The following is a 27,939-nucleotide window of genomic DNA, read 5'->3' on the forward strand; positions in this document are numbered from 1 at the left end:
GGGCAGTGTCAGTGCGGGCAGCAGAGTGCGCGGGAGCAGAGTGCTGGGCTTTGGCTCAGCGGGCTTCAGCGCAAGGGGCCTTCGGTGAGAGGAAATCAGTGAGCCTGAGTACGTGCTTGCTGAGGTAAAAAGGTAAGGTCAGTAGGTTCTTTTTTCATTTATTCTGACTAATCTGGGATCAGGTAATGGGGGAGACAGTTAGAGCAGTGGTGTGCTCCGTATGCAGTATGTGGGAGGTCAGGGTCAACACAGTTGTCCCTGATGACCACACCTGCAATCGGTGCATCCAGCTGCAGCTCCTATCAGACCGAGTTAGGGAATTGGAGCAGGAGCTGGATGAGCTACGGATCATTCGGGAGGTGGAGGCAGAGATAGATAGGAGTTATCAGGAGGCAGTCACACCGAAAAGACAGGAGGTCGGCAAATGGGTGACAGTCAAGAGAGGCAGGGGGAGCAGGCAGAGAGAGCAGAGCACCCCTGCGGCCATTCCCATTAACAATAAGTATATTGTTTTGGATACTGTTGGTGGGGATGACCTACCAGGAACAAGTTGCACTAGTCCTGTCTCTGGCACTGAGGTTGGACCCTCGACTAGGAAGGGGAGGAGGGAAGAGAAGAGAGCGGTAGTGATAGGGAATTCTATAGTCAGGGGGGCAGATAGGAGATTTTGTGGGGAAGATCGCGAGTCTCGGATGGTATGTTGCCTTCCTGGTGCCGGGGCCAGAGACATCTCAGATCGGGTGCAGGTTATTCTCGAGAGGGAGGGCAAGAACCCAGATGTTGTGGGCCATGTAGGGACCAACGACGTGGATAGGATGAGTGAGGGGGTCCTGCATAGGGAGTTCAGGGAGTTAGGTGCGAGGCTGAAGATCAGGACCTCCAGGGTAACAATCTCAGGATTGCTACCTGTGCCACGTGCGAGTGAGACAAGGAACAGAAGGATTATACAGATTAATACGTGGCTGAGAGGGTGGTGCAGGAGGGAGGGCTTCAGGTTTGTAGATAATTGGGTTTTGTTCCAGGGAAGGTGGGATCTGTTCCAACGGGACGGTTTACACCTGAACTGGAGCGGTACTAACATTCTTGCAGGGAAGTTTGCTAGTGCTTCTTGGTGGGGGGGGGGGAAGTTTAAACTAAATTTGCAGGGGGCAGGAATGCGAGAGAGGATAGCGAGATGAAGAATAAAGGACAGGTGGGGACTACACGGTTCTGGAATATTACGTGTGTAGTAGAGAAAGGTGAGGCGGAACAAGTGATAAGGAGGACACATGTACAGAATGATGGTCTGACGGAACATGGAGTTAAATGTGCAGAAAGAATAAGTAAATTTAGGAAGGACAACAAAATTCAAGGGGCGTATAGCCCAATGGGAGTTCGGGGAGCTGGTTTAAGCACAATAGGCAGCGATTTAAACAGAGAGAGGAGAAATGGGCTAAAAATTCTATATCTGAATGCACGAAGTGTCAGAAATAAGGCGGATGAGCTTGAAGCTCAGGTGCGAATGGGTAACTATGATGTTGTTGGGATAACGGAGACATGGCTGCTGGGAGATCAGACCTGGGAAATGAATGTACAAGGGTATACGTGCTATCGTAGAGACAGAAATGTGGGCAGTGGGGGTGAGGTGGCCCTGTTGGTGAGGAATGAGATTCAGTCCTTTGCAAGGGGGGGACATAGGATCAGGAGAAGTGGAGTCTGTGTGGATAGAACTGAGGGACAGTAAGGGTAAAAAGACAATAATGGGTGTTGTCTACAGGCCACCAAACAGTAGCATGGATATTGGGTGCAAGTTGAACAGGGAGTTAACATTGGCATGTGGCAAAGGTAATGTCGCAGTAGTTATGGGGGATTTCAACATGCAGGTGAACTGGGAGAATCAGGTTGGTGCTGAACCCCAGGATAGGGAGTTTGTAGAGTGCCTACGGGATACAGTCTTGGATCAGCTTGTACGAGAGCCGACCAGGGACAAGGCTATTCTGGATTTAGTCTTGTGTAATGAACAGGATTTGACAAGCGATCTTGAAGTAAAGGAGCCATTAGGAGGTAGTGACCATAATATGATAAGTTTTTATCTACAATTTGAGAAGGATAAGGGCAGATCGGAGGTGTCAGTGTTGAAGTTGAACGGGGGAAACTATGGAGCCATGAGGGAGGAGCTGGCCAAAGTTGACTGGATGGATATCCTAGCAGAAAAGACAGTGGAACAGCAATGGCAGGCATTCTTGGGAATAATGCACAAGGTGCAAAATCAGTTCATCCCCTGGAGAAGGAAGGATTCAAAGGGGGGAAAGGGGCCACAGTGGTTGACAAAGGAAGTTAGAGATTGCATAGCATTAAAAAAAAGGAAATATGACAGAGCTAAGGTGAGTGGGAGGACAGATGATTGGGAAATTTTTAAGGAACAACAGAACTTAACTAAAAGGGCAATACGGGGAGAAAAAATGAGGTACGAATGCAAGCTAGCCAGGAATATAAAGGAGGATAGCAAAAGCTTTTTTTAGGTATGTGAAAAGAAAGAAGATAGTTAAGAACAATGTTGGGCCCTTGAAGAATGAATTGGGTGTAATTGTTATGGGAAACAGAGAAATGGCAGAAGAATTTAATAAGTACTTTAGATCTGTCTTCACTAGGGAAGACACAAGCAATCTCCCAGATGTATGGATGGGCCAAGGACATAGGGTAACAGAGGAAATGAAACAGATTGACATTAGGAAGGAAACAGTGATGAGTAGACTGATGGGACTGAAGGCTGACAAATCCCCAGGTCCAGATGGTCTGCATCCTAGGGTACTAAAGGAGGTGGCCCTTGAAATTGCGGATGCATTGGTAATCATTTTCCAATGTTCCTTAGATTCAGGATCAGTTCCTGAGGACTGGAGAATGGCTAATGTTATCCCACTTTTTAAGAAAGGAGGGAGGGAGAAAACAGAGAACTATCAACCTGTCAGCCTAACATCAGTAGTGTGGAAGATGCTAGAGTACATTATTAAAGATGAAATAGTGGCATATCTAGATAGCAGTGATAGGATTGGGCCGAGCCAGCATAGATTTACCAAGGGCAAATCATACTTGACTAATCTATTGGAGTTTTTCGAGGATGTAACCAGAAAGTTAGACAAGGGAGATCCAGTGGATGTAGTGTACCTCAATTTTCAGAAGGCATTTGATAAGGTCCCACATAGGAGATTGGTGGGTAAAATCAGAGCTCATGGCATTGGGGGGAAGATATTGACATAGATAGAAAACTGGTTGGCAGATAGAAAGCAAAGGGTAACGGTGAATGGGTGTTTCTCGGAATGGCGGGTGGTGACTAGTGGGGTGCCACAGGGCTCGGTAGTGCGGTATTGGGACCACAGCTGTTTACGATTTACATCAACAATTTAGATGAAGGCATTGAAAATAACATCAGCAAGTTTGCTGATGATACTAAGCTGGGTGGCAGGGTGATGTGATGAGGATATTAGGAGAATTCAGGGTGACTTGGATAGGCTGAGTGAGTGGGCAGATACTTGGCAGATGACGTTTAATGTGAATAAGTATGAGGTTATCCACTTTGGGAGTAAGAACAGGAAGGCAGATTATTATTTGAACGGTGTAGAGTTAGGTAAGGGAGAAATACAAAGAGATCTAGGAGTCCTTGTTCATCAGTCACTGAAGGTGAATGAGCAAGTGCAGCAGGCAGTGAAGAAGGCTAATGGAATGTTGGCCTTTATTACAAAGGGAATTGAGTACAAGAGCAAGGAAATCCTTTTGCATTTGTACAGGGCCCTGGTGAGACCACACCTGGAGTATTGTGTACAGTTTTGGTCTCCAGGGTTAAGGAAGGACATCCTGGCTTTAGAGGAAGTGCAGTGTAGATTCATGAGGTTAATTCCTGGGATGTCGGGACTGTCTTACGCAGAGACGTTAGAGAGACTGGGCTTGTACACGCTGGAATTAAGGAGATTGAGAGGGGATCTGATTGCAACATATAAGATTATTAAGGGATTGGACAAGATAGAGGCAGGAAATATGTTCCAGATGCTGGGAGAGTCCAGTACCAGAGTGCATGGTTTGAGAATAAGGGGTAGGTCATTTAGGACAGAGTTAAGGAAAAACTTCTTCTCCTAGAGAGTTGTGGGGGTCTGGAATGCACTGCCTCAGAAGGTAGTGGAGGCCAATTCTCTGGATGCTTTCAAGAAGGAGCTAGATAGGTATCTTATGGATAGGGGAATCAAGGGATATGGGGACAAGGCAGGAACCAGGTATTGATAGTAGATAATCAGCCATGATCTCAGAATGGCGGTGCAGGCTCGAAGGGCCGAATGGTCTACTTCTGCACCTATTGTCTATTGTCTATAATTCTCCAAAATTTCCGCCACTTCCAACAGGACCCCACCACTAAGCACACCTTCCCCCACATCCGCACTTTCAGCTTTCCACAGGGATTGCTCCCTACATGACTCCCTTGTCCATTCGTCCCTCCTCACTGATCTCCCTCCTGGCACTCATCCCTGCCAGCTACACCTACCCCTACACCTCCTCCCTCACCAACATCCAGGGCCCTAAACAGTCCTACCGGGTGAGGCGACACTTCACCTGAGAGTCTGTTGGGATCGTATACTGTGTCCGGTGCTCCCGGTGTGGCCTTTTGTAAATCGTTCGGACCCGAAGTAGATTGACAGACCACTCGCCGAACATCTACGCCCCATCCGCCAGAACAAACAGGACGCCCCAGTGGCCACCCATTTTAATTCCAGCTCCCATTTCACTCTGATACGTCCATTCATGGCCTCCTCCACTGTCATAACGAGGCCACACTAGACTGGAGGAACAACACCTTGTATTCTGTTTGGGTAGTCTCCAACCTGATGGCATGAACATCGATTTCTCAACCTTCTGGTAATGCCCACCCTTCACCATTTCCCATCCCCTTTTCCCTCTCTCACCTTATCTCCTTGCCCACCCATCGACTCCCTCTGGTGTTACTTCCCCCTTTTCTTTCTTCCATAGCCTTCTGTCTCTCTCACTTCTGAGCTCTTTACTTCACCCCACCCCCTTTCACCCATCACCTGGTGTTTCTCTCTCCCCTCCCCCACCTTTTAAATCTACTCCTCAGCAATTTTTCTCCAGTTCTGCCGAAGGGTTTCATCCTGAAACATTGCCTGTACTATTTTCCGTAGATGCTGCCTGGCCTGCTGAGTTCCTCCAGTATTTTGTGTGTGTGGTCTTATAAAGACCCAGCATCATCTCCTTGCTTTTATATTCTATTTTCCTTGAAACTATCTGGGAGTCTTGCACAAGAATTCCAAAGTCCCTTTGCAACTCAGATGTTTGAATTTTCTCCCCATTTAGATAATAGTCCGCACTATTGTTCCTTTTACCAAAATGCATTATCATACATTTCCCAACACCGTATTCCATCTGCCACTTTTTTGCCCGTTCTTCCAATTTGTCTAAGTCCTGCTGTAATTGCATTGCTTCCTCAGCACTACCTACCCCTCCACCTACCTTCGTACCATCCACAAATTTTGCCTCAAAGCCATCAATTCCATGATCTATATCACTAACAAACATTGTAAAAAGAAGCGGTCCTAATACTGGCCCCTGAGGAACACCATTAGTCACCGGCAGCCAACCAGAACAGACCTCTTTTATTCACAATCACTGCCTCCTGCCTGTCAGCCATTCCACTATCCATGCCAGTATCTTTCTCATAATGCCATAGGATTTTATCTTGTTAAGGAACCTCATATCTGGCACATTATCAAGTGTCTTTAGAAAATCCAAGTAAATGACATCAGTCCTGATGAACGGTCTCGGCCCGAAACGTTGACTGCCCGTTTCCATGGATGCTGCCCGGCCTGCTGAGTTCCTCCAGCGTGTTTGTACGTGTTGATTTAACCATAGCATCTGCAGTGCACTTTGTGTAAATGACATCCACAGCCTCTGCTTTGTCCACCCTGCTTGTTACTTCCTTGAAGAACTGCAACAGATTTGTCAGGCAGAATTTCCATTTACAGAAATCATGCTGACTTTGACTTAGTCTCCAAGTACTGTGAAACCTCATCCTTAATAATCGACAAGCACTTTCCTAGTCACTGAGGTGAGGCCTGTAATTTCCTTGCTTTGCCTTCCTCCCTTCTTAAAGTGACATTTGCAATCTTCCAGTCCTCCAGGACAATTGCCAGAATCAAGTCCCTGGTTAGTGATTTTTGAAAGATCGTGACCAATAAATACCTTGCACCTTGTGAACTATTCCTAGAAACTTCAGCCACTTCTGCTGCCAGTATCCTCCCCCAGTCCACCTGGGCAAGCTCCTCTCCCATGCCTCTGTAATCCCCTTTATTCCACTGCGATACTGATACATCTGACTTGTGCTTCTCCCTCTCAAGTTGCAGAATGAATTCAATCATATCATGATCACTGCTTCCTAAGGGTTCTTCTATGTTAAACTCCCTAATCAGATCTGGGTTATTACAAAACACCCAATCTAAAGATAAACTTTCCCTGAGTAGGCTCGAGCACAAGCTGCTCTAAAAAGCCATCGTGTAGGCATTCAACAAATTCTCTCTTTTGTGATCCAACACCAACCTAATTTTCCCCATCCCCCTGCATATTGAAGTCCCCAATTACAATTGTGTCATTACCCTTTATTACATGCCTTTTCCAGCTCCCTTTGCAATCTCAACCCCACATCTCGGCTACTATTTGGAGGTCTATATATGATTCCCATAATGGATTTTTAACCCTTGCAGTTTCTTAACTCCACCCACAAAGATTCAACATTCTCTGAACCTATGTCACCTCTTTCTAAAGATGTAATTCCATCTCTCACCACAGAGGCACACCACCGCCTATGCCTACCTGCCTGTCCTTTCGATACAAAGTATATTCTTTGATGTTAAGCTCCCAACTTTTCAGCCACAACTCAGAGATGCCCACAACGTTATACTGACCAATCTGTAATTGCACCACGAGTTCATCCAGCTTATTCCGAATGCTACGCATATTTAAATACAGCACTGCATTCTACACTCTTTTGAATTTTGCCTCTGTGATACCACTTAACTCTTTGCTCTGTCTGCAGTTGTACCCACTCATTGGCTTGTCCTTCCTTATGTTCATGTTATAACCATCATCTTCTTGTAAACCTGTTGGCTCGACCACAGCTCGGTCATGCTGATTCCAAACCCCCTGCCACATTAGTTTAAACCATTCCCAAAAACTCTAGTGAACTTGCCCACAAGAATATTGTGTCCCATAGAACCATAGAACATTACAGCACAGAAACAGGCCTTTTGGCCCTTCTTGGCTGTGCCGAACCATTTTTCTGCCTAGTCCCAATGACCTGCACCTGGGCCACATCCCTCCATACCCCTTTCATCCATGTACCTGTCCAAGTTTTTCTTAAATATCAAAAGTGAGCCCGCATTCACCACTTCATCTGGCAGCTCATTCCACTCTCTGCGTGAAGAAGCACCACCCCATGTTCCCTTTAAACTTTTCCCCCTTCACCCTTAACCCATGACCTCTGGTTTTTTTCTCCCCTAGCCTCAGTGGAAAAAGCCTGCTTGCATTCACTCTATCTATACCCATCATAATTTTATACACCTCTATCAAATCACCCCTCATTCTCCGACACTCCAGGGAATAAAGTCCTAACCTATTCAACCTTTCTCTGTAACTCAGTTTCTCAAGTCCCAGCAATATCCTTGTAAACCTTCTCTGCACTCTTTCAACCTTATTAATATCCTTCCTGTAATTCGGTGACCAAAACTGCACACAATTCAAGTGCAACCCGTCAAGGTCCCACCTGTTCCAGAAGAGGTCCCAATTATCCAGATATCTGAATCCCTGCCCCCTGCTCCAATTTTTCAGCCAGGCATTTATCTGCCACCTCATTCTGTTCTTATCCTCGCTGTCGCGTGACACAGGCAGTAATCCCGAGATCACTACCCTTGAGGTCCTGCTTCTCAGCTTCCTTCCTAACTTTCTGCATTCTTTTTGCAGGACCTCCTCCCTTTTTTTTTCCTATTTCATTGGTACCAGCTTATGGCTGCCCACCCTCCCTTTTCAGGATATCGTGGACGTGTTCAGAAACATCGCAGACCCTGGCACCTGGGAGGCAAACTACCATCCGCGTTTTGTTTTGCATCCACAGAACCTGCCCTGTGACTATAGCGTCCCCTATAACTACTGTCATCCTTTTCTGTTCCCCACACTTCTGAGCCACAGGGCCAGACTCAGTGCCAATAGAATGGCCGCTGTTGCTTCCCTCAGGTAGGTCCCCCCGCCAACATACTCAAAATGGAGTACTTATTGTCAGAGTCAGCCACAGGGGTGCTCTCCACTATCTGACGTTCCCCCTTCCCTCTCCTGACAGTCACCCATTTATCTGCCTCCTGTAGCCTTGGGGTGACTACCTCCCTGTAGCTCCTGTCTATCACTGCCTCACTTTTCCTAACAAGCTGAAGGTCATCAAGCTGCAGCTCCAGTTCCCACACACGGTCTCTAAGGAGCTGCAGCTTGGTGCACCTGGGGCAGATGTGGCCATCAAGGAGGCTGGGAGTCTCTTTGAAATCCCACATCTGACACCCAGAACAGAACACTGGCTCTGTGGACATACCCCCTATTCTCTCAAGACTTAACTTACCTACTTACCTTGCCTTCAGCTGTTCTTGCTGAGGACCTGTTGAGCCAAGGCCTTACTACTCTGCCTCAGATTACTCAGACGACAACCACTCCCACGATAACTGCTCCACTAGGAGGTACCTCATTGTTATAGAGCCATCAAAAACCTTTGTTGGACCAGCTGTGTCTGGGTAGTACTCCACTCAACAACTCCCGTCTACCTGATGTCAGCAGCGAGAAGAGGCACAGCCTGGGCGGCGAAGATCTTTGATGACGGATGCTGCTTCTCTACCGCAATGTTTCATGTAGATGTGCTCAGTGGTTGGGAGGGTTTTACCCCTTGATGTACTAGACCAAATCAGCTAACTTTGCAGGATTTTCTGCTCAAGGGCATTGGTGTTCCCGTACCAGACCATAATGCAGCCAGTCAGCACTCTCCCCGTCACACACCTATAGAAATTTGACAAGGTTTTTGAGGACTCCTCAGGAAGCAGAGGCGCTGTCGTGTTTCTTTGCAAGTACATTTATATGATGTGCCAAGGACACATCCTCTGAAATAGTGACACCCAGGAATTTAAAGTTACTGACCCTCCCCACCCCTGATCCTCCAATGACTAATGGCCCATGGACCTCTGGTTTCCCACTCCTGAAATCTACAATCAGTTCCTTGGTCTTGCTGACATTGAGTGAGAGGTTGTTGTTATTACACCACTCAGCCAAGTTTTCCATCTCCTTCCTGTATGTTGATTCATCACCCCCTTTGGTACAGCCCACAGCACTGGTGTCATCAGCAAACTTGCATCTGGTTTTGGAGCTGTTCTTAGCCACACAGTCATCCTTCGGTAATTTCTACCCCTTTCCCCCTTCTCCCTTTTCTCCATCCTGCACTCTGGTTATCTTCTGACTCCTTCAGCTCTCCTCACCTGCCTATCACCTCCCCAGGTACCCATCTTCCTCCTCTTTCTCCCATGGTCCACTCTCCTATCAGATTCCTTCATCTTCAGCCCTTTACTTTCTCTACCTATCTCCTCCCATCTTCTCACTTCATTCCCTCGCCCATCCACCTACCCCCTCACCTGTCAGCTGCCACTCCTTCCCCTCCCTGACCTTGTTATTCTGGCTTCAGTCTTTGGGTGGTTGATGGTTGAGTTGAGTTGCTCTTTGATCTTGGCAATTTACTTGCAAATGTTTCGTACCGTACAAGGAGACACGGTCATTGTGTTGTTGGTCCTCTGAATGCTTGGCCTTTATATACTTATCAACCAGCTGATTCAACGACATTTCAAAAACTCAGTTGTGAAGTGGGGAGGAAATCTTGCTGCTGATTGGTTGCGTGGTGAACTTTGTGCATTGTGGCCTGGAATTTTGCACACATCAGCTCATAAATAGTATTGTCTACGTATTTGTTTACAGAATTGGTCACAGAAAGACACATTTCTAGGAATTCCCTTGAGTGTTTGCTTGAAGATTGAGAGGGACACAACTTTGACTGGCTATTTGGAGGACACAATTCCATCAACAGTGCACTGATAATGTCTCCTTGAATGGCAACAAAACGCTTGCAAGTAAATTGCCAAGATCAGAGAGCAACTCAACCCAAGCAGGTCCCTTGTGCTTATGATTTGTATTCCGTTCATACAGATCAGACCCTTACATGGTACATTGAGGTAGAACAATGCAGAATAAAGTGTTACAGTTACAGAAAAAGTGCAGTGCAAGCAGACAATAAGATGCAAGAATATAATGAGGTAGATTGTGAGGTCAGGAATCCATCTTATTGTATTAAGGAACGATTCTGGATACTTGCTTTTGTATCGTCTGCCTGATGGGAGAGGGGAGAAGATAGAATGTCTGGGGTGGGAAGGGGTATGCTGGCTGCTTTACTGAGGGTGAGAGAGCCCAAGGAGGGGCAGCTGGTTTCCATGCTGGGCTGAGCTGTGTCCACAACTCTCTGGTAGAGCAGATAGCCTGCAAAACCACGATACATCCAGATGTAATATTTATTGAAGAGTATTTCTTGACCAATTGCAGGTACATGAATTAGAAACATAGAAAACCTACAGCACGATACTGGCCCGTCAGCCCACAAAGTTGTGCCAAACACGTCTCTACCTTAGAAATTACTAGGCTTACCTACAGCCCTCTATTTTACTAAGCTCCATGTACCTATCCAGAAGTCTCTTAAAAGACCCTATTGTATCCACCTCCACCACCATTGCCAGCAGCCCATTCCATGCACTCACTACTCTCTGAGTAAAAAACTTACCCCTGACATCTCCTCTGTACCTACTCCCCAGCACCTTAAGCCTGTGGCAACCATTTCAGCCCTGGGAAAAAGCCTCTGACTGTCCACACGATCAATGCCCCTCATCAGGTTTTCCCAGAGGCTCAACCAGCAAGTAGGAAAGGAAATAGAAAATAACTTTCCTTGCAAATGGTTGCAATGCCAAAGTGGAGCTTTATCTTATTTAGCGATACAACAGCGTGTCAGTCCGTCCAGCCCAACAATCCCATCTGACCAAATTGATCTACTGACCTGCAAGTCTTCAAAGGACTAGAATATAAAAGCGAGGATGTACTGCTGAGGCTTTTTAAGGCATCGGTCAGACCGCACTCATTCTGAGCACATTTGGGTCCCTCATCTGAGAAAGGTGGTTCTGACATTGGAAAGGGTCCAGAGGAAATTCACCAGAATGAACCCAGGTGGTTGATTGCTCTGGGCCCCTACTCTGTGGAGCTTAGAATGAAGGGGACTCTCATTGAAACCTATTAAATATGGAATGGATATGGAGAGGATTTTTTTTAATAGTGGGTAGTCTAGGAACAAAGAGCACATCCCTTTAGAATAGGGCGACAGTAACTCAAACCACCGCGGGTTACAACAGAGGAGCATCTCTGAAAGCACGACACGAGCACCCTTGAAGCGGATGGGCTACAATAGCAGAGGCCACTCATTGGCGGCTTTGTTAAATAAATGGCCACGTTTTGGTACATTTGCAGTCGCCTCTGCCTCCCCCCACGTCACAATTTCCCAGCCAGATGTTGCTCCGCTGGTCAGCCGGAGGCCGCCGTGTCATCAGCCGGGGGTCTGTGAAGTAACGGAGGCCGTCACCGTGGGGGGAGCAGCCCGGGGTGCCGCTCAAAGCCGGGGAGACCGAGTGAGCGGCAGCCCGTTCAAAGGGACGTCCCGGTCGTTTGCAGACGGATCGTGCTCGAGTGAATGCGCTTCTTCAGGTGGGGGGCCCCGGAGGAGCCGGACCCTCCGACCGACTGGGAGGCCGGTTACTTCTGCCCGCAGATCGCACTCTTCGTGGTCATTTACTTCAGCTGCGTGTTAGCGTTCTTGGCTTCTTACAAATCCTTCCTGCAGGTGAGGATCCCACCCCGATCAACAGGCTTTGCTGAGAGGGCGAAGGCGGGGTCGCTGGCCTTCGAGAAATCAGAGGGGTTTAGAGAATGGGAGGGGCGTCTCAGCGGGATGGGGAGAACTTCACTCACCCCATCACTGAACTGTTCCCACTCTCAAGGATTCCTCGTCTCGATATTTATTATTATTATTATTATTATTATTATTATTATTATTATTATTATTATTATTATTATTATTATTATTATTATTATTATTATTATTATTATTTCTCCGCTCAATCTGATAAAACCTGAGTTGCGGGCATAGCCAACCACGCTCATTTCTCAATTGCTAGGAACTTTCAGACTATTCAAGTGCTGTTTAGTATTGTAGCTTTCCAGAGATTTACACAGGTAATTCCTGATTTAGTATTATTGTGTAGTGACTTTGGGATGATACCAGATGTAGATATCACTATTGGGACAATGAACATGTTCCAAAGTCTTTCAATTTCCTCTTTTAATTCAACATATTTCTGGTGTTTTTCCCTTACTGATTTCTGTGTGGTATGTGTTTGGAATGGCTGTATCTGTTAGGTTGTTTCGTGTTATATCTGGACGGTCATTACGGATTGTTCTGTCCAACAGCGACTCTCTGAAACTGGATCAAGCTTGTATGGTTTCTTTCATGAATTAGTATCTTAAAGTAAGATGTTGGATTGTTTCTGGTTTCTCTTGCCATTTTCTGCATTTATCCTCTTGAATTTCTTGGTCTTTCATTATGTATTTGTGATCATTTTTGTGATAACTGCCTGGTCCTGTATAGCCACAAGGAACTTTTCTGTTTTGGGAAAGAGGTCTTCAACTGTGAGCCAGGCGTTCGACGCTTCCTTGTCGACATCTAGTCTGCTCAGGTAGCGGGATGTCTTCCATGGAGGGTTAAGCTCTTGCATTGGTTATATTTTTCTCCAGTTTCTTTATTTACCTGGGCTGTGGTTGTTGTTGTTGTTGTTGTTATTATCATTATTATTATTATTATGTATTTAGTTTTGTATGTACAGTTTGTTGTCTTTGCCCATTGTCTGTTTCTGTCCTGTTGGGTGAGGTCTCTCATTGATTCTATTGTGTTCCTTGTATATACTGTGAATGCCCACAAGAAAGTGAACCTCGGGATTGTTAATGGCCGAATGGCTGACTTCTGCTCCTTTGTCTTATGGTCTCTGGTCTTATGGACATATACAGTATGTACTTTGATAATACATTTACTTTGAACTTTGAATAATGGATCTTGGAGCAATGGATGCAGACAAATCCAAAAGCGATGGTTCCCATAGAAATTGGGCACTGGATCGCATAGCAATGACACCCTAACCCCCGACGTGCTCGGGGGGGGGGGGGATGAGCTGGCAATGGCCTGGTGGAATGACTCTGCCTGTGGCATTACGTGTGACTCTGCTTCTTTCTCTCTTTGTGTAGATTTGCAATATTGTCTATGCAGTGAGGAAGAGCGGCAGAAAATCCCAGTCACCGGGTGAGTGTTCCCTGCTGCACTGGGGAACAGGACCACGGCAAATCCTGCACCCCTACCAGTCAAACATGCACATGTCATCACCTGTCCACTCACACACATCTGTGAGCAGTTTCAAACTCCTGGGAGTGCACATCTCACGCAATCCCTCGTGGTCCCAGAACACATCGTACACCATCAGGAAAGCTCAGCAACGCCTGAAGAGAGCTGGACTCTGCGCATCTATACTCGCGTCCTTCTACAGATGCCCAGCAGAGAATCCTAACAAGCTGCATCACTGTGGGGTTGGGAAACTGCCCTGCGGCAGGCAGAACCATTCTACACGGATAGTCAAAACTCCCAAGAAGTCACTGGCACCAGCTTACCCGCCATTACAGATACAAAGTGTATGCAGAAAGGCGCCAGAAACATAACAAAGCATCTCGCCCACCCTGCGCATGGACTGTTTGTCCCACTTTGGTCGGGGAGGGGGCTATGTAGCATCCACCCCAGGACCTAAAACTGTTCCTTTCCCCAAGCAGTAAGGCTGATCAACGCCTCCACCCACTAACCCACCCCTCCTCTGCCCCCTCAACACGACTTTCTCATTGTCTGTCAGTCACCTTGCGTACAGGTACCCCTGTACCCAGCATCACTTTATGGACACACAATCAATCTATGTCGAAAGCTATCTTAAGTATTTATATTTATTATATTTTTAATTATTGCAATCTTTATCTTGCCGTGTTTTTGTGCTGTATCGGACCCGGAGTAACAATTACTCCATTCTCCTTTACACTTGTGTACTGAAAATGACATTAAACAATCCCGAATCACGATTAAGGTGTGCGCGTTGACCAACTGCTGTCAAGTTGATGGCCCTGAGTGATTTCCTGCGGGAGGAATGCGGTTGGTATCAGCTGGTCTGATACACTTGGTGTTATGCCTGCCGGAAGATTAACCAACTCTCGGCGTGGAACTCCGTGCAGCACTTTGCAAGGGAGGAGACCAGCACGCAATCACACCTAATATACCCGAAAATCGAACGACTACGCTCCAGGGAAAACTATCCAAGTTTGGCCAACCTCTCCTTAGAGCTAATACACTCACTCCAATCCTACAACATCCTGGTGAACCCTCTGCCCCTGTCCAAGGCTGCCGCGTCCCGGCACAATGCGTCCTCACCAGTCTGGCACGTGTAACACCTGAAGCGCCCAGCAGGCGGCGCGGACACCCCCAAGAGCCGCGGTGCCTCCTGTCGGGGTGGGATCTTCACCCCCAATCGCCGGGAGGGTTCTCAACGTGATTCCAGACGCACACCTGACACTGACTGAGGTGGCTAGGGCTCAGACTTGTTTCTCGCTGTGCTTGTTAGAAGTGAGTCATTTTCTGCGGAATGACCTGGGTCGGTACTGTTGGTTTTGGGGACTGACTGCCCGATTTTCTGCTGAAGCCTTGGATCTTGTGAGGCAGCGTATCTGAAGCCCTTTTGTAATATTCTCTGTGAATTAAGTTGCTCAGTGTATTGTAGTTGGAATCTGAACTGGTTAATGTAGCCAGGCAGTTGTACTGAGCTTCTGACTGTTCAAGTTTGAAGTCACTTGACCAGCCCTGTCGCCGTCTCTGCCCGCGGTTGTGCTCAGACCCACCTGCAGCGTGACGGCGCAGCTAAGATTAACGATTCGCTTTATCTGTCACGCGTACATCAAACCATGGAGGGAAGGGCAACATTCGCGCGAACGACCGACACAATCCAAGGATGTGCTGGGCTGGGGGCAGCACCGACATAACCCAAACCCTTGCTGCTGTGCAAAGTGGGACGAAGCCGGACACCCAGGAGAAACCCATGTGGTCCCGGGAAGAACCGACAAGCTCCGTACTGACAGCAGCAGGAACTGATCCAGGTTACACTACAAACGTGACATCCTGACTTTCACACTCAGTTCCCTGTCTGATGAAGGTATGCCTTTTTACCCCCTATCCAGCCCTGTTGACACCCTGGGGGGGCTATGGACTAGGACTCCAAGAGCCTTCCATACCCTAGGGGACCTGCCATTTACTACAGAATATACCCTTGCGTTTGACCTCTGAAAATACATCACCCCACACTTGTCCTGATCAAACTCTATCCAGCGTTTCTCCGCCCGAACTTTCGGACGGTCTGTATCGTGCTCGAGATAGTTTAATGTCATCTCCTTTATACGTGTACTGGAAAACAAAATAATTGCTATTCCAGATCCAATGCAGCACAAAAGAAATCACAATAAGATAAAGAACACAATAATTTAAAACACAATAAATATAAATAAAAGATACCTGTATAGAGTGATCTATGTCGGTAAAGTGGCGCTAAACACAGGAGTGTTTGCAGATAAGGTGACAGACGAAGGTTGGGGGTGTGGAGGGGTGGGGTAGTGGAGGGCTGGGGGTGTGGAGGGGTGGGGTAGTGGGGGGGTTGGGGGTGTGGAGGGGTGGGGTAGTGGGGGGCTGGGGGTGTGGAGGGGTGGGGTAGTGGGGGGCTGGGGGTGTGGAGGGGTGGGGTAGTGGGGGGCTGGGGGTGTGGAGGGGTGGGGTAGTGGGGGGTTGGGGGTGTGGAGGGGTGGGGTAGTGGGGGGCTGGGGGTGTGGAAGGGTGGGGTAGTGGGGGGTTGGGAGTGTGGAGGGGTGGGGTAGTGGGGGGCTGGGGGTGTGGAAGGGTGGGGTAGTGGGGGGTTGGGAGTGTGGAGGGGTGGGTAGTGGGAGGCTGGGGGTGTGGAGGGGTGGGGTAGTGGGGGCTGGGGGTGTGGAGGGGTGGGGTAGTGGGGGGCTGGGGGTGTGGAGGGGTGGGGTAGTGGGGGCTGGGGGTGTGGAGGGGTGGGGTAGTGGGGTGCTGGGGGTGTGGAGGGGTGGGGTAGTGGGGGGCTGGGGGTGTGGAGGGGTGGGGTAGTGGGGGGCTGGGGGTGTGGAGGGGTGGGGTAGTGGGGGGCTGGGGGTGTGGAGGGGTGGGGTAGTGGGGGCTGGGGGTGTGGAGGGGTGGGGTAGTGGGGTGCTGGGGGTGTGGAGGGGTGGGGTAGTGGGGGGCTGGGGGTGTGGAGGGGTGGGGTAGTGGGGGGCTGGGGGTGTGGAGGGGTGGGGTAGTGGGGGGCTGGGGGTGTGGAGGGGTGGGGTAGTGGGGGGCTGGGGGTGTGGAGGGGTGGGGTAGTGGGGGCTGGGGGTGTGGAGGGGTGGGGTAGTGGGGTGCTGGGGGTGTGGAGGGGTGGGGTAGTGGGGGGCTGGGGGTGTGGAGGGGTGGGGTAGTGGGGGGCTGGGGGTGTGGAGGGGTGGGGTAGTGGGGGGTTGGGAGTGTGGAGGGGTGGGTAGTGGGAGGCTGGGGGTGTGGAGGGGTGGGGTAGTGGGGGCTGGGGGTGTGGAGGGGTGGGGTAGTGGGGGGCTGGGGGTGTGGAGGGGTGGGGTAGTGGGGGGTTGGGGGTGTGGAGGGGTGGGGTAGTGGGGGGCTGGGGGTGTGGAAGGGTGGGGTAGTGGGGGGTTGGGAGTGTGGAGGGGTGGGTAGTGGGAGGCTGGGGGTGTGGAGGGGTGGGGTAGTGGGGGCTGGGGGTGTGGAGGGGTGGGGTAGTGGGGTGCTGGGGATGTGGAGGGGTGGGGTAGTGGGGGGCAGGGGGTGTGGAGGGGTGGGTAGTGGGAGGCTGGGGGTGTGGAGGGGTGGGGTAGTGGGGTGCTGGGGGTGTGGAAGGGTGGGGTAGTGGGGTGCTGGGGGTGTGGAAGGGTGGGGTAGTGGGGGGCTGGGGGTGTGGAAGGGTGGGGTAGTGGGGTGCTGGGGGTGTGGAGGGGTGGGGTAGTGGGTGGAGGTGTTGAGCATCTTCACTGCTTGGGGAAAGGAACTGGATGGATGCTCCATTGCCTCCTCCCTGATGGGATTGGGACAAACCGTTCATGAGCAGGGTGGGTGGGATCCTTCATGATGTTTCCAGCACTTTCTGTCTTATATGCCTTTGATGGTAGAGAGGGTAGTGCCAGAGATGCTTTGAGCAGTTTTGACTACCTGTTGTATTTTCTGAACCATGCATTATGCAGCATGTTAGGATGCTGTCTGCTGTGAGTAAAGAAGTGCGCGGCCCGTCAGTACGCACATACCGTAGATGAGCTTTCCTGATCATCTACTCCATCAATGATCAATTAAATCACCTACATCTCCAACCACGTGATTACTACTGCAAACAACAGGGATTACCACTGACCCCACACCTCCAGTCATTCACCACAACCCTTTGTGTCCAATCACCAACTGAACTTTGAATCCACTTCACCAGTTTACCATTGATCCCTTAATATTCTGATGGTCAAACAGGTCAGCATGGTGCTGAGGCATCTTCCTCCTCCTTCCATTACATTTGGACCCCCCAACCCTGGGGAAAAGATTATCATCATCAAACTTAACTATTCCTCTCAGATTTTATGAATCACCACCAAATGTCCCCTCTGCCTCCTTCACTCTGGGGAAAGCAGTCCCCATTTATCCAGTCTCACCTCATTAGACCTTAAGACATAGGAGCAGAATTAGGTCATTTGCTCATTGAGTCTGGTCTGCCAATTAATCTTGGCTGATTTATTATCCCACTCAACCCCATTTTCCTGCCTTCTCCCTGTAACCTTTGACACTCAGAACCTATCAACCTCTGCTTGAAATACATCTAACGACTTGGCCTCCACAACTGTCTGTGGTAATGAATTCCACAGATCCACCATCCTCTGGCTACAGAAATTTCTGCTCATCTCTGTTCTAAAGGGACGTCCTTCTATTCTGACTCTGTACCCTCTGGTCCTAGACTCCCCCACTATAGGAAACATCCTTTCCACATCCACTCTCTCTGTGTCCTCTGGTCCTAGAATCTTCCACTATAGGAAACATCCTCTCCACATCCACTCTATCTGTGTCCTCTGGTCCTAGACTCCCCCACTATAGGAAACATCCTCTCCACGTCCACTCTATCTGTGTCCTCTGGTCCCAGACTCCCCCACTATAGGAAACATCCTCTCTATATCCACTCTATCTGTGTCCTCTGGTCCCAGACTCCCCCACTATAGGAAACATTCTCTCCACATCCACTCTATCTGTGTCCTCTGGTCCTAGACTCCCCCACTATAGGAAACATCCTCTCCACATCCACTCTATCTGTGTCCTCTGGTCCTAGACTCCCCCACTATAGGAAACATCCTCTCCCCATCCACTCTATCTGTGTCCTCTGGTCCTAGACTCCCCCACTATAGGAAACATCCTCTCCCCATCCACTCTATCTGTGTCCTCTGGTCCTAGACTCCCCCACTATAGGAAACATCCTCTCCCCATCCACTCTATCTGTGTCCTCTGTTCCTAGACTCCCCCACTATAGGAAACATCCTCTCCCCATCCACTCTATCTGTGTCCTCTGGTCCTAGACACCCCCCACTATAGGAAACATCCTCTCCACATCCACTCTATCTGTGTCCTCTGGTCCTAGACACCCCCCACTATAGGAAACATCCTCTCCCCATCCACTCTATCTGTGTCCTCTGGTCCCAGACTCCTCCCACTATAGGAAACATCCTCTCCACATCCACACTATCTGTGTCCTCCGGTCCTAGACTCCCCCACTACAGGAAACATCCTCTCCTCATCCACTCTATCTGTGTCCTCTGGTCCCAGACTCCTCCCACTATAGGAAACATCCTCTCCACATCCACACTATCTGTGTCCTCCGGTCCTAGACTCCCCCACTATAGGAAACATCCTCTCCACATCCACTCTATCTGTGTCCTCTGGTCCCAGACTCCCCCACTATAGGAAACATCCTCTCCACATCCACTCTATCTGTGTCCTCTGGTCCTAGACTCCCCCACTATAGGAAACATCCTCTCCATGCCCACTCTATCTGTGTCCTCTGGTCCTAGACTCCCCCACTATAGGAAACATCCTCTCCACACCCACTCTATCTGTGTCCTCTGGTCCTAGACTCCCCCACTATAGGAAACATCCTTTCCACATCCACTCTATCTGTGTCCTCTGGTCCCAGACTCCTCCCACTATAGGAAACATCCTCTCCACATCCACTCTATCTGTGTCCTCTGGTCCTAGACTCCCCCACTATAGGAAACATCCTCTCCACATCCACTCTATCTGTGTCCTCTGGTCCTAGACTCCCCCACTATAGGAAACATCCTCTCCACATCCACTCTATCTGTGTCCTCTGGTCCCAGACTCCCCACTATAGGAAACATCCTTTCCACATCCACTCTCTCTGTGTCCTCTGGTCCCAGACTCCTCCCACTATAGGAAACATCCTCTCCACATCCACTCTATCTGTGTCCTCTGGTCCTAGACTCCCCCACTATAGGAAACATCCTCTCCACATCCACTCTATCTGTGTCCTCTGGTCCTAGACTCCCCCACTATAGGAAACATCCTCTCCACATCCACTCTATCTGTGTCCTCTGGTCCTAGACTCCCCCACTATAGGAAACATCCTCTCCACATCCACTCTATCTGTGTCCTCTGGTCCTAGACTCCCCCACTATAGGAAACATCCTCTCCACATCCACTCTATCTGTGTCCTGTGGTCCCAGACTCCCCACTATAGGAAACATCCTCTCCACATCACTCTATCTGTGTCGTCTGGTCCTAGACTCCCCCACTATAGGAAACATCCTCTCCACGTCCACTCTATCTGTGTCCTCTGGTCCTAGACTCCCCCACTATAGGAAACATCCTCTCCACATCCACTCTATCTGTGTCCTCTGGTCCCAGACTCCCCACTATAGGAAACATCCTCTCCACATCACTCTATCTGTGTCCTCTGGTCCTAGACTCCCCCACTATAGGAAACATCCTCTCCACGTCCACTCTAACTGTGTCCTCTGGTCCTAGACTCCCCCACTATAGGAAACATCCTCTCCACATCCACTCTATCTGTGTCCTCTGGTCCCAGACACCCCACTATAGGAAACATCCTCTCCACATCACTCTATCTGTGTCCTCTGGTCCTAGACTCCCCCACTATAGGAAACATCCTCTCCACGTCCACTCTATCTGTGTCCTCTGGTCCTAGACTCCCCCACTATAGGAAACATCCTCTCCACATCACTCTATCTGTGTCCTCTGGTCCCAGACTCCCCACTATAGGAAACATCCTCTCCACATCCACACTATCTGTGTCCTCTGGTCCCAGACTCCCCCACTACAGGAAACATCCTCTCCGCATCCACTTTATCTGTGTCCTCTGGTCCCAGACTCCCCCACTATAGGAAACATCCTCTCCACATCCACTCTATCTGTGGTCCCAGACTCCCCCACTATAGGAAACATCCTCTCCACATCCACTCTATCTGTGTCCTCTGGTCCCAGACTCCCCCACTACAGGAAACATCCTCTCCACATCCACTCTATCTGTGTCCTCTGGTCCCAGACTCCCCCATTATAGGAAACATCCTCTCCACGTCCACTCTATCTGTGTCCTCTGGTCCCAGACTCCCCAACTATAGGAAACATCCTCTCCACATCCACTCTATCTGTGTCCTCTGGTCCTAGACTCCCCCACTATAGGAAACATCCTCTCCACATCCACTCTATCTGTGTCCTCTGGTCCCAGACTCCCCCACTACAGGAAACATCCTCTCCACATCCACTCTATCTGTGTCCTCTGGTCCTAGACTCCCCCACTATAGGAAACATCCTCTCCACATCCACTCTATCTGTGTCCTCTGGTCCTAGACTCCCCCACTATAGGAAACATCCTCTCCCCATCCACTCTATCTGTGTCCTCTGTTCCTAGACTCCCCCACTATAGGAAACATCCTCTCCCCATCCACTCTATCTGTGTCCTCTGGTCCTAGACTCCCCCACTATAGGAAACATCCTCTCCCCATCCACTCTATCTGTGTCCTCTGTTCCTAGACTCCCCCACTATAGGAAACATCCTCTCCCCATCCACTCTATCTGTGTCCTCTGGTCCTAGACACCCCCCACTATAGGAAACATCCTCTCCACATCCACTCTATCTGTGTCCTCTGGTCCTAGACACCCCCCACTATAGGAAACATCCTCTCCCCATCCACTCTATCTGTGTCCTCTGGTCCCAGACTCCTCCCACTATAGGAAACATCCTCTCCACATCCACACTATCTGTGTCCTCCGGTCCTAGACTCCCCCACTACAGGAAACATCCTCTCCTCATCCACTCTATCTGTGTCCTCTGGTCCCAGACTCCTCCCACTATAGGAAACATCCTCTCCACATCCACACTATCTGTGTCCTCCGGTCCTAGACTCCCCCACTATAGGAAACATCCTCTCCACATCCACTCTATCTGTGTCCTCTGGTCCCAGACTCCCCCACTATAGGAAACATCCTCTCCACATCCACTCTATCTGTGTCCTCTGGTCCTAGACTCCCCCACTATAGGAAACATCCTCTCCATGCCCACTCTATCTGTGTCCTCTGGTCCTAGACTCCCCCACTATAGGAAACATCCTCTCCACACCCACTCTATCTGTGTCCTCTGGTCCTAGACTCCCCCACTATAGGAAACATCCTTTCCACATCCACTCTATCTGTGTCCTCTGGTCCCAGACTCCTCCCACTATAGGAAACATCCTCTCCACATCCACTCTATCTGTGTCCTCTGGTCCTAGACTCCCCCACTATAGGAAACATCCTCTCCACATCCACTCTATCTGTGTCCTCTGGTCCTAGACTCCCCCACTATAGGAAACATCCTCTCCACATCCACTCTATCTGTGTCCTCTGGTCCCAGACTCCCCACTATAGGAAACATCCTTTCCACATCCACTCTCTCTGTGTCCTCTGGTCCCAGACTCCTCCCACTATAGGAAACATCCTCTCCACATACACTCTATCTGTGTCCTCTGGTCCTAGACTCCCCCACTATAGGAAACATCCTCTCCACATCCACTCTATCTGTGTCCTCTGGTCCTAGACTCCCCCACTATAGGAAACATCCTCTCCACATCCACTCTATCTGTGTCCTCTGGTCCTAGACTCCCCCACTATAGGAAACATCCTCTCCACATCCACTCTATCTGTGTCCTCTGGTCCTAGACTCCCCCACTATAGGAAACATCCTCTCCACATCCACTCTATCTGTGTCCTGTGGTCCCAGACTCCCCACTATAGGAAACATCCTCTCCACATCACTCTATCTGTGTCCTCTGGTCCTAGACTCCCCCACTATAGGAAACATCCTCTCCACGTCCACTCTATCTGTGTCCTCTGGTCCTAGACTCCCCCACTATAGGAAACATCCTCTCCACATCCACTCTATCTGTGTCCTCTGGTCCCAGACTCCCCACTATAGGAAACATCCTCTCCACATCACTCTATCTGTGTCCTCTGGTCCTAGACTCCCCCACTATAGGAAACATCCTCTCCACGTCCACTCTAACTGTGTCCTCTGGTCCTAGACTCCCCCACTATAGGAAACATCCTCTCCACATCCACTCTATCTGTGTCCTCTGGTCCCAGACTCCCCACTATAGGAAACATCCTCTCCACATCACTCTATCTGTGTCCTCTGGTCCTAGACTCCCCCACTATAGGAAACATCCTCTCCACGTCCACTCTATCTGTGTCCTCTGGTCCTAGACTCCCCCACTATAGGAAACATCCTCTCCACATCACTCTATCTGTGTCCTCTGGTCCCAGACTCCCCACTATAGGAAACATCCTCTCCACATCCACACTATCTGTGTCCTCTGGTCCCAGACTCCCCCACTACAGGAAACATCCTCTCCGCATCCACTTTATCTGTGTCCTCTGGTCCCAGACTCCCCCACTATAGGAAACATCCTCTCCACATCCACTCTATCTGTGGTCCCAGACTCCCCCACTATAGGAAACATCCTCTCCACATCCACTCTATCTGTGTCCTCTGGTCCCAGACTCCCCCACTACAGGAAACATCCTCTCCACATCCACTCTATCTGTGTCCTCTGGTCCCAGACTCCCCCACTATAGGAAACATCCTCTCCACGTCCACTCTATCTGTGTCCTCTGGTCCCAGACTCCCCAACTATAGGAAACATCCTCTCCACATCCACTCTATCTGTGTCCTCTGGTCCTAGACTCCCCCACTATAGGAAACATCCTCTCCACATCCACTCTATCTGTGTCCTCTGGTCCCAGACTCCCCCACTACAGGAAACATCCTCTCCACATCCACTCTATCTGTGTCCTCTGGTCCTAGACTCCCCCACTATAGGAAACATCCTCTCCACATCCACTCTATCTGTGTCCTGTGGTCCCAGACTCCCCACTATAGGAAACATCCTCTCCACATCACTCTATCTGTGTCCTCTGGTCCTAGACTCCCCCACTATAGGAAACATCCTCTCCACGTCCACTCTATCTGTGTCCTCTGGTCCTAGACTCCCCCACTATAGGAAACATCCTCTCCACATCCACTCTATCTGTGTCCTCTGGTCCCAGACTCCTCCCACTATAGGAAACATCCTCTCCACATCCACTCTATCTGTGTCCTCTGGTCCTAGACTCCCCCACTATAGGAAACATCCTCTCCACATCCACTCTATCTGTGTCCTCTGGTCCTAGACTCCCCCACTATAGGAAACATCCTCTCCACATCCACTCTATCTGTGTCCTCTGGTCCTAGACTCCCCCACTATAGGAAACATCCTCTCCACATCCACTCTATCTGTGTCCTCTGGTCCTAGACTCCCCCACTATAGGAAACATCCTCTCCACATCCACTCTATCTGTGTCCTGTGGTCCCAGACTCCCCACTATAGGAAACATCCTCTCCACATCACTCTATCTGTGTCCTCTGGTCCTAGACTCCCCCACTATAGGAAACATCCTCTCCACGTCCACTCTATCTGTGTCCTCTGGTCCTAGACTCCCCCACTATAGGAAACATCCTCTCCACATCCACTCTATCTGTGTCCTCTGGTCCCAGACTCCCCACTATAGGAAACATCCTCTCCACATCACTCTATCTGTGTCCTCTGGTCCTAGACTCCCTCACTATAGGAAACATCCTCTCCACGTCCACTCTAACTGTGTCCTCTGGTCCTAGACTCCCCCACTATAGGAAACATCCTCTCCACATCCACTCTATCTGTGTCCTCTGGTCCCAGACTCCCCACTATAGGAAACATCCTCTCCACATCACTCTATCTGTGTCCTCTGGTCCTAGACTCCCCCACTATAGGAAACATCCTCTCCACGTCCACTCTATCTGTGTCCTCTGGTCCTAGACTCCCCCACTATAGGAAACATCCTCTCCACATCACTCTATCTGTGTCCTCTGGTCCCAGACTCCCCACTATAGGAAACATCCTCTCCACATCCACACTATCTGTGTCCTCTGGTCCCAGACTCCCCCACTACAGGAAACATCCTCTCCGCATCCACTTTATCTGTGTCCTCTGGTCCCAGACTCCCCCACTATAGGAAACATCCTCTCCACATCCACTCTATCTGTGGTCCCAGACTCCCCCACTATAGGAAACATCCTCTCCACATCCACTCTATCTGTGTCCTCTGGTCCCAGACTCCCCCACTACAGGAAACATCCTCTCCACATCCACTCTATCTGTGTCCTCTGGTCCCAGACTCCCCCACTATAGGAAACATCCTCTCCACGTCCACTCTATCTGTGTCCTCTGGTCCCAGACTCCCCAACTATAGGAAACATCCTCTCCACATCCACTCTATCTGTGTCCTCTGGTCCCAGACTCCCCCACTACAGGAAACATCCTCTCCACATCCACTCTATCTGTGTCCTCTGGTCCTAGACTCCCCCACCATGGGAAACATCCTCTCCACATCCACTCTATCTGTGTCCTCTGGTCCCAGACTCCCCCACCATGGGAAACATCCTCTCCACATCCACTCTGTTTCGGCCTTCCAATGTTCAGTAAGTTTCAATAAAATTTACCCCCCCCTCCATTCTTCTAAATTTCAGCAAGTATAGGTCCAAAGATGTCAAGTGGTCCTCATGGTTAACCCTTTCATTCCTGGGATCATTCTCCTGAATCTCCTTTGGACCCTCTCCAATGCCAGCACGTACTTTTTCACTTTTTCAGATATGGGGCCTAAAACTGCTCACAATACTCCAAGTCGGGTTGGACCAGTGCCTTATAAAGCCTCAGCATTACGTCCTTGTTTTCATACTCTAGTCCTGGTGAAATGAATACTAATATTGCATTTGCCTTCCTCACTACTCATTCAACCTGCAAGTTAAACTTCAGGAAGCTCTGCACGAGAATTCCCAGGTCCACTTGCTCCTCAAGTCCTCAGTACAGGCAACACCCTTGTGAATGTTTCCTGTGTGGATGGTTCTGTTTGTAAGGGTGGTGGCAGAGGCTTGTTGGGAACTGAACGGTGATGAACTGACACACAACAAGAGTGTTATAGAACGTAACAGTTGCCATCACTAACATCTCTCCCTCAGGAGCATGAGAGATGACTCAATACAGGTGTACAAGATGATAAGAGGCATAGATCGAGTAGACAGCCAGAGACTTTTCCCAGAGCAGAAATGGTTAATACAAGAGGGCATAAGTTTTTGGAGTGATTGGATAAGTGATTGGAGGAAAGTATAGGGGCATATCAGAGGTAAGGTTATTTTAAGACTTGTGGGTGTGTGGGTGATAGAGGCCCTGAGATAGGAACATGGATGGAAAGAAAATTGGCTATGTGAGAGAGAAGGTTAGATTGATCTTTGAGTAGATTTAATGGTTGACACAAGATTATATCTAAAGTTGAGGAAAGGTTGAGTGAGCGAGGGCTTTTCTCTTTAGAGGGAAGGAGAATGATGTGTGACAACAGAGGTGTATAGATAATGAGGGGCATAGATAGAGAGGGCAGACGGTATCTTTTTACCAAGGCAGAAACGACTGATACAAGAGGGCATAATTTTAAGACAATTGGAAGAAAGTATAGGGAAATGTGAAAGGTTAATTTATTTTTAATAGAATGGCAGGTTCATGGAATGTGCTGCCAGGGATAGTGGAAGAGGCAGATACATTAGGGTCACTTAAGAAACTTATAGATAGGTACAAGGACGAAAGAAAAATGGAGGGCTATGTAGAAGGAAGGGCTAGATCGATCTTGGAGTGGGTTAAACTGTCAGCATAGCATTGTGTACTGTATAGTAATGTTCCGTCTTCTGTTTATCCCCCTCCCAGAATGTGATTCAAGCCCTGCACAGAGCTTCTCCCTTCTCCGTTTCCTGGGAGTGTTGAAGAGACAGATGGGGAACCTGCTGAGAGCTGCCTGCGGCCAACCCGCCAACTCCAATCTGCGCCGGAGTTTCCGCCACCCGCTGAAGAGGGCCGTGCCCCAGAGCAAGCTGAGGCTGAAACACCTGAGGCGCAGCGGGCGTTGCTGGAAATCGCATGTCAGTAGTGAGATCCTGTGCTACCTTCCGCGCAAGTTCCTGGAGTGTCCGCACTTGTCAGAGGGCTTGCCGGACTTGGACATCTGCAAGCTACATGAGCCTCAGTTCGGGAAGAAAGCAAGCAATGGGGAAAAGGTTACCCAGTTCAAACACCTCTGAAATCAAACGATTACTCCTCACAGATCCACCATCCTCAACTTGAGAGCCAATGTCACCTGCAGTGGAACCTTCAACACGATAAAACCCATCGTCAGGAGATGATAGCATTTCTAGGAGATTGTAGAAGATAAGAAAACCTGATGTCTTTTATTTCTGTGCAATAAAACAAGGATTGAAATGCGTTTGGGAGAAAGCCTCGTTTCTCTTCCTCGTGTGTCACAGGGCCTGGTCCAGGCACATTTAAGGTCAGTTGGTGATCCTTTACAGAGTCAGAAACTTGTGCCATTTCTGCCTCATAAGGGTACTGGAGAATGTCATACCAACATGTGCGCCAAGGTAGAGTAGCGGTTAGCACAACACTATTACAGCTCAGGGCTTTCCAGAGTTTGGAGTTCAATTCTGGCACCATCTCTAAGGAGTTTGTACTTTCTCCCCATGAACCACGTTTATTTCCTCCGGGTAGTCCGGTTTAAAGGTATACTGATTAACATGTTAATTGCTCATTGTAAGTTGTGATCAGGCTAATGTTAAACAGGTGGGTGGCTGGTGGTTCTTCTCATTGGGCCAGAAGAGCCTGTTCTGTGCTGTATAAGACCATAGATATAGAGGCAGAATTAGGCCATTTGGTCAATCGAGTCTGCTCCAACATTTCATCATAGCTGATCCATTTCCCTCTCAGCACCAAACTCCTGCCTGCTCCCCATCTCCCTTCATTCCCTGACCAATCAAGAATCAACCTCTGCCTTAAACATTCATAAAGGCTTGGCCTCCACAGCTGCCTTTGGCAAAGAATTCCATAGATTCACTTGTCTCAGCTCTCTGGTCAGAGACTCTGCAATCGTAGGAAACATCCTCTCCAAAATAAGGTTCCTAAATAAAATCAATAACATACCTCCAGCCATATGAATGTAATGTTCTTCAAGTA

The 27,939-nt window shown here is 49.3% G+C and overlaps 1 long non-coding RNA gene across 1 annotated transcript; it reads left to right on the plus strand.

Moving 5' to 3' along the window:
• Positions 1-21: 21 nt before the first annotated feature.
• LOC132404183 (uncharacterized) lies at positions 22-27,104 on the plus strand. The gene is made up of 3 exons (XR_009515443.1): positions 22-132; positions 13,438-13,492; positions 26,644-27,104. It is a non-coding gene; the product is annotated as an uncharacterized LOC132404183 (long non-coding RNA).
• Positions 27,105-27,939: the final 835 nt, after the last annotated feature.

The sequence above is a fragment of the Hypanus sabinus genome, chromosome 2 (genome assembly GCF_030144855.1).
Source record: "Hypanus sabinus isolate sHypSab1 chromosome 2, sHypSab1.hap1, whole genome shotgun sequence".
Classification (NCBI taxonomy): domain Eukaryota; kingdom Metazoa; phylum Chordata; class Chondrichthyes; order Myliobatiformes; family Dasyatidae; genus Hypanus; species Hypanus sabinus.